The sequence below is a fragment of the Ascaphus truei genome, chromosome 2, assembly GCF_040206685.1.
Source record: "Ascaphus truei isolate aAscTru1 chromosome 2, aAscTru1.hap1, whole genome shotgun sequence".
NCBI classification, from domain to species: domain Eukaryota; kingdom Metazoa; phylum Chordata; class Amphibia; order Anura; family Ascaphidae; genus Ascaphus; species Ascaphus truei.
In genome coordinates, this window is record NC_134484.1 from 416472598 (window position 1) to 416480887 (window position 8290).

The following is an 8290-nucleotide window of genomic DNA, read 5'->3' on the forward strand; positions in this document are numbered from 1 at the left end:
CCCGCCTTTCACCATTATCACCCAGCACTTTCACTGCAGCAAGGGATTCTGGGAAATGACATGCAAATGAGCACACAGTGCCACTTTTTTCTTCAAAGCCACTTTAAACATGGTTCCCTATAGGCTTAAGCTTGCTGCATGGTCACAGCTTTAAGCACAGCCAGGGTTAAAATGCATAGCCAGTAAACCCACCCAGACAGCTTTCTTTTTTTTTTTTTGTAGCCCGGGAAAAAAAGTGATCCACCTCTGAATCCGTGCTCATGGTCAAAGACCAGGTGCACTCCACATGTGACAGTCTTCTCCGGAGAGTAGGCTAGAGTAGGCTAGTCCGGTTCCATGACGTCTTCCTCCGAGGAGTCCAACGTCCTTCTCGTTCCCTCCTAGTGCAGCTGGCGCCGCAGCAGGGTCCAAGTCTTTAGGGTTTTCAGCTTACGCCTACTAACCCACCGCAGTCTTTTCCCGAAGGAGGGGTGACCACCGACCAGCACTTAGTCTTCTCGCTCTCCGAAGAAAGAAGGGTGACTATAACCCAACACCAACAAACAAAAAGAGTTCATAGTGCAAGTGCTCACCCAGACAGCTGTTTTGACCTTAATGGGTCTTATCAGTGTGGGGTTGGTTCCTGGCTATGCAAAGCTGAAGCAATGAGGATGGGGTTTACCATACTTAGTTAAGTTATGGTGAGTAAAAAAAGTAACAAAAACCCTCCACAGCAAAGCATATAGCAAATGGAAATATAACTGTATGCTCATCTGCATGTCTTAGGCAGGTCTGCAACTCCGCCTTTCCCCATCCTCACCCAGCACACAGCACTTCCACTGCAGCAAGGGATTCTGCGAAATGACATGCAAATGAGCACACAGTGCCACTTTTTGTTTCAAAACCATAGGGAACCATGTTTAAAGTGGTTTTGAAGCAAAAATTGGCACTGTGTGCTCATTTGCATGTCATTTCCCAGAATCCCTTGTTGCAGTGGAAGCGCTGTGTGCTGGGTGATAATGGTGAAAGGCGGGGTTGCAGACCTGCCTAAGACATGCAGATGAGCATACAGTAATATTTCCATTTGATATATATATATTCCGTTTCATGATGCTAATAACGATTGTTGTTTTATTAGGATATCAATTATTGTTATTTTTCCTTCCCTCCATTGTTTCTGCTTCCTAATGATTAAGAAATTAGAGATATATTTATTAAATTAAATGTATTCATTTGTTTAGTATATTTATACTTTATTTTTCCTTGGGTTCTTTATCATGTGTTTTCTTTCTTTTTTTCCCTCTTTTTTTCTTGTTATATATTTACTTTTTGGATTTAAATTGTGTATTACATATGTTCTTTATACCATATTTATTGAGTCTATGGGGCCGATGCAGTAACTTGCGAGAAGGCTGAATTTGGCTGTTTTATTGCGAGATTGGCATGTAGTATGCAGTTGATGGCGGTATGTGTGCGAGTTACCTGAAAAACGGCATATGCAATTGTTGCCGGAAATCAAGCGCTGGCGGGGTGGCGAGAATGGCTATTTCGCCATATTAAGCAGCACGCAGAATGCAGTAGATGCCGAGTAAGATCTCGGGGGTGCGCGGGAGAAACTCCTTGCGAGAAAAGCGCCAAAAAGCTGCGGCACCAACAAGCAGACGAGAGCCGAAAATTTCAGCTGCTAGTGACATTGTTGTGTCATTGTACTGTTGCTGCTGGCAGCGCAGCTTCAATTGTATTACATGTCATTCAGAACCTGTTACATGTGTTGTTTATAATAAAATACATTATTAATGTTAGCCAAAGGTGTCTGTCTTGTGAATGACAAGAAGCAGGTATGTTCCTAAAACTATCTATTGAGGGACAGCGCTGTGAAAGCCTTGCTAATGTCACTAGCAGCAAGAAACACACTCCTGTGAGTAACAGAATGTAAGGTCAAACTATCATGAGGTGATTTTTTCATGTTCAAAAGTTGCCGCCAAATTCTTCTTCAATACAGATACATGAAGTGATTCCCCTCTTGCTGCATGCGCGGGTTACAGTACACACAGCAACTCACTGAAATGTAAGCTTTGCAACATAGTCCAACACAGACACAAATGTACATGAAATGTCACAAAACACATACACACATGTATCACCTCTTCACGTGTCAAAGAACAGAAGACACAACTGTAGCACTGCACCAGGTATGTTTCCAAAAGTATCTAATTAGGGACAGCAGTAAAAGGTTTGCTAATGTCAGTAACAGCAAGACAGTCACTACCGTGAGTAACTGAATGCTTTAAGCAAGAAGGAGGTTTTTTTTTATTTATGTGCAGAGGTTGACGCCACATTCAAGTGAAATACGGATACATGCAGTCATCCGCCACTGACTGCAGGAACTCGCAACATGTGCAACTCACCATTGTATCTCACAATCGCTATTTACTGCATTTAGCGGCAAATTCCCGCCAAACACAGGAGATTTAAGCGCGCTGCCGACACACACATATCGCAAGTTACTGCATCGGCCCCTATGAGTCTGATCTGATATATCATTCATATGCCATCCTATGATACTTAAATTAATGGGTTAAATATACATTGAATACCCATTATAGATTTGATATATGTATGTTTATGGTTCCACAGGTATGATATATATGTGTTACTGAGATTTCTTTTGTATGTGATTGGTCTTTTTTATTTATCTTTTATCTGTTTATTCACTTTATGTGGATCCCTTCCCTCTGAGCACAATCCCCCTTTTCCTGTGTATGATTTCACAGGGAATTTGTGTCCCGGGGGTTTGTTTTTACCTGGGCACAGGTGGGCGGTGCTTTTAGGGGTGTTGACCATATAAGAGTGTGATGAAGACCAGTGAAACTACTCTTTGATAAAGCGCACCATGCGAGAAACGCGTTAGAGGTTTCTCTTTTTAATTAGCTATGTCCCAATAAATAATTTGTTATTTTTCTATTAGCCTTCAGTTCTCGTTCTGTTATAGTTGTGCTCCAAGTCTTTTCCTCCTGCTTACTTGTTCCTGCTACCCCTGGACGCACGCTGCCTGCACCGGAGATCTCAACCCACCTGGATTCTGGACGTGAGAACCCCGTCTGGAAACTATCTGCTGTTACCTGCATCACTAAAGGTTTACCTGGTTTAGGCGAGGACCCGTCGGTTCCCTTAGGGGGAGCAAGGGCCCATCGTGTCCAGGGTTCTCCCGTTCAATGTGATCAATTATTCATTACGGCTACAGTGTTTATCCCTACATGGTTGGTCTCCGTTGTGCCAAGGGTTTATTCAGCCTGCGCGTGATACACACTGTCTACCAGGCTTGTAGCGTCGGGCTGGGAGGTCATTTCCTCTGCTTCGAATATATATATATATATATATATATATATAGGTAACAGAGCAGATGGCACACAAATACAGATGAGGACAGGTGCTTAGTCCCATATGAATGAATACAATCAAAGGCTCCTTACCAGGCAGACCAGAGAATCCAGGGAATCCAAAGCAGGCACAGCAAGGAAGAGACAGCACACTTGTTAGCAAAAAGAATTGTATTAGTGAAGCAGGCACAAAACACCCTCGCAAAAAGAATTGTATTAGTGAAGCAGGCACAAAACACCCTCAAAAAGAATTGTATTAGTGAAGCAGGCACAAAACACCCTGTTTTGTGCCTGCTTCACTAATACAATTCTTTTTGCTAACAAGTGTGCTGTCTCTTCCTTGCTGTGCCTGCTTTGGATTCCCTGGATTCTCTGGTCTGCCTGGTAAGGAGCCTTTGATTATTTATATATATATATATATATATATATATATATATATATATATATATATATATATATATATATATATATATATATATATATATATATTTACCATACTTAGTTAAGTTATGGTGGGCAATAAAAGTGACAAAAACTCTCCACAGCAAAGGATATAGCAATTGGAAATATTACTGTATGCTCATTTGCATGTCATAGACATGTTTGCAGCCCTGCCTTTCACCATTATCACCCAGCTTACAGTGCTTCCACTGCAGCAAGGGATTCTGGGAAGTGACATGCAAATGAGCACACAGTGCCCCCCACGTGAGTTCATGTAGTCCTTGTTGTTTGTGGAAGCTTGCAATAAACAGCTGATTTGACGGAGCTTGGAGTTTGCCTGAGATATTTTCCCTGTCGCTGGCTGTGCTCTGTTTGACACACTCTCACCTGGATTTCTACTTGGGACGGACGCACGCCGTGGATGTTTCCAGTGTTCCTGCACCACACAGGTAATGGGCCATAGTGCCATATAATTATTCTTGTGCTTCCTGGACATTGCAGCTTACTATCAGCATATGCTTGGGTTTATTTATCAGTGTCAATCTATGTGGAGGTCAAGTGGACACCACTGGGCACACACCCTTTGCACATTTCTATAGACTATAAGCATGCAGATTGTGGACACTGTGTTAATGCCCGGACATTTATTGGATTCATGGATTAATTCCGTATAAAGCCTGATTTGGTTTTTACAAGGCCACTACTGTTTTGGAGCACCACAATACCAACCATTGCACTTTATGAAAATGTAGTAGTAAAAACAGAAAACACTTACAAGCATATAAGCGAAAGTAGGCAGTGGGCCCCCCTGGGTCACGGAGTGGGGGAGAAAAGTCCAAGAGAACCCCTTCTTGCAGCAAACCCTCGTGGTGGCCTTCCACAAAAAGTCACTGTGTATAGGGGTTCAAGCGTCCTCGGTGGTTCTCCACAGATCCCGTGCTCAATTAGCTTAACTAGGCTTAGGTGCTTGATAAAGGACCGGGAGGTCCGAAACATTGCTCCATTTTTCCTGTACTTCACCCCTGATGCTTGCTTGATGAAATAAACCTTTTTTACATTGGATACCTACCAGAGAGTGCTGGCGTCCCTGAGGAAGGTCACATTCTGATGACCAAAACGTTGGATGCAGTGCCTATGTATTTATCATGAAAACATCAGCTTTGGATTTCCCTGACTGTGTGCTGTCTCGTTTTTCCTGGATCTCTATCTGGTAAAATCTTTCTGTGTATGTGCATATATGGGATAAGCATCAGTGGATAATCTGTTTTCAGTGTGCCAACTGCTTTTTATTTTTTATATATATATATATATATATATATAATTATAATTATTAAACATAAATTAGATGCAAACGCACTGCTTATGCTTTATACCAGAGAAGCATACGTCAGCATGTAGGTGAGAATGCTAAAAAAAAACATCTACATAAATAGCCCCCTTTGATTTAAGGAGGGACTGTCCCTTCTATGCCCCTAATGCGAATTAGATTTGCAATGCAGTGAAAGTTTTGACCATTTTAACAATGTAAGGCTCGAAAGTTTAGCTCCAAAAATGTTCACTGACAAATGAGATATATACACTTCTTTAGTTCCTGGTAGGTAATGTTATTCTATCTAAATGACATTAGAATCCTGCAGTTATTCCAAAGCTGCGATGATTTGGACTGAGTTATAAGGCAGGTCAACTAAAAATCACAATATCAACCCATTAAGGAGCTGATTAAAAATTTGCAGAGGAAGCCGATTGGCACTGAAGTCAGCAGCGACTTTTAGCCAAATATGGCCAAATCGACCACTACAGCACATATAGAATCAGCCCCTAAACGTGCCTAGCACCTGTTAGTGTCCTACATACTAAAGCCAGAGGTGCATATGTTCATGTAATGTCGTTCCTACTTTCCCTGACATATCCTGCCACTCTTGTGAAATGACTGTACAATTCAACCCATATGTTCTGTAATAGCCTAAAGTAAATAACAATACCATGTGTGAGCACATTCACATGTCTCAGACAGGTCTGCAACCCGGCTACTCACTATCATATCTTAGCATACCATGCTTCCACTGCAGCAAGGGATTCTGGGAAATGGCATGCAAACGAACAGTCGCAGTGTCATAGGTGGAGGGGTTTTGTTGTCACTTTTTTACCCACCATAACTTATATAATATGTGGTAATAGTCTAAGCATTATTTCCAAAGAGCAAGCTATATTGCCTGTTTGTAACAATATATGTAAACTGTTATCAATGGAAAAACTTGAATACAAAGTTGTTGTTGTTTTTCTGGGGGGGGGGGGGGGGGGAATGTTTGAAAGTATCTTCACAAAAAAGTATTGCATGATCTGCAATTGAAAACCGCTGAAAGTATTATGAGGAACGTGTAATTTTGCTGAATGAAAAAGAAAGTGAATATACTTTCTACATTCCTCTGCGGATTCCAGTTGCTCGTGTCCTGTTCTCTGACTCACAAATGACCCCTGCACTTGTAATCATGGGAATCCTCACACTGGGGGTTATGCTTCCACGTTTCCTAGGCCCAGAAATGTACCAGTTTTACGTTGATACTTGGGGACCATTTATCCAAGTTTCCGAGCTGTAACACCGGTCGGTGCAAGGCAATAGCAGCAGATTAATTGTAGAATAATTATACATGGCTTTCAATTCAATTATTTCCAACATAAATGTGTGTATTTCCTGTGCCACTTTAGTCCTCCGTTTGTGGCAAGAGACTTAAATAAATAACTCCCTTAAACTCCCCGCAAACCTTTTAGTGATCAGTGGGACCATAACACTGTTCTTCAATGCATCACTTAACACACTGCCCTGTCTGTACTGATGGAGTGAATGTTCTAAGTGTCCCTGAAGCTGAATGACCTTCAAGTAATGTCACCTAAAAGCATTACAATCTTCTTCATGGAACTAAAGCAATTGGTGCTCACTTATTATCTGCAACTGTCTTACAGCTTACATTTTTCTGCTCCCTTGTGGGGAAAAAACAGTGAACATGAATACAATAAAGACAACAACAACTACTAATCATTATTATTATTATTATTGTTAGATCATTAATTACTTGATACTTCTATAGTACTGACCATGTACCAAAATACACACCATGCATGCACATATATACTTGTATATAATGACTTGTGAGGCCCTCTGTTCATTGTGTAGTTTGATACTTGTTGTTTGATGGCTGTATGTTCACAATTAGCTGCTCTCTGATGATTACCAGTACATGTGTCACTTAAGAACACGCAACAGCATGACGGGAGGAAATCACGTGTCAGTCTTATTTGAGGTTGAAAGCCAGTTAGGATTATAGCTAAATATAGTTCATTGTATTACAAACTACACAAATGTAGACATTTATGTGGGCTATTATCTAAATAGTTTGCACCTTTCCCTCTGTTCGTAGGGGCAGTTTGCTAGTGACCTTTTGCTCCGCCAAAGCAACCTTTGTAACATGAGAGATCTGCCTCCCCACAGGTGCCTGAGAACTCTGCAGCATTGCCACACACCTGCTGCACAGAGACAGTGGGCGCTATGTATGAAGCAGATTGCATTTGCTCTATGGAGACCTCCAGTCAATTAAAGATGCAGTTCTGGGTATAATTAGGCAGATGACAGTGATGTGTTTGATTGATTAAAACAGGTGACTGGTGCCTTTTAAAAAAAAAATCAGACAATTGTAATTATTTGAAGATATTTCTGAAAGTTTATCCTGTATTGTCAAAGATTAGGGTGGGTTTTACTGCCCTTACATCTTCCTAATGCCTCCATTTTTCTGTCCCCTTCCAAATTAGTCAATTGAGGTCATTAGTAATTTAGATGGAGCATTAGTAGATCTAGTTACCATATCATTAATAGGAGCAAACAAGATCAACAATCACCTCCTTATTCAGAGTTCCTGCTTAAAATTAAAGCAACCCTTAAAACATAAAAACATTTAAATAAAAGTTATACTTACATGTTTTAATTCAGAAATTACACCAGTTATCTAGTTTTAAGCTATTATCTCACTGGCATTAGATGTACGTTTTACATGGGACTGAACCTATACCATTCAATTATCTGGCATCTGAGTCCAGGGAACCAAACCTATTTATCCCCTTAGCAGACAGAAGACTCTTCAAGTCTTTTACTTGAACTTGAATTACTGTCCCAATCCCCTCCTATTTCTCTTATAGCTCACTGCTCATCTGTTACTAGGTAAGCAAATCCATGCTTGCATGTATTTTCGCAATGTGCAGATACATACTTTCAAAATATATCCTAATAATATGGATATGAACATAGTATTTAAACTGGTTTGCTGGCAGAGGGACTGCAAGTCATGTTTAAAGCATTGCACTTTCCAGCAATGAAGTCCAGTGACGCCACCTAATTGCTGTTTTAATAATACAGACCCCATTATGTCTCTTGATGCAATTGAAACAAACATATAAAAAAACTTGGTAAATTCCAATGACATTCTTTTAAAATAGTATTA

General features: G+C 40.7%; 1 long non-coding RNA gene across 1 annotated transcript in view; it reads left to right on the top strand.

The window, feature by feature from the left end:
- The first annotated feature begins 3640 nt into the window (after positions 1–3640).
- The window catches only part of LOC142488767 (uncharacterized), a 433714-nt gene continuing 429064 nt past the window's right edge, over positions 3641–8290 (top strand). The window contains exon 1 of the long non-coding RNA XR_012799646.1: positions 3641–3743. This is a non-coding gene — a long non-coding RNA (uncharacterized LOC142488767). The remainder of the gene's footprint in view (positions 3744–8290) is intronic.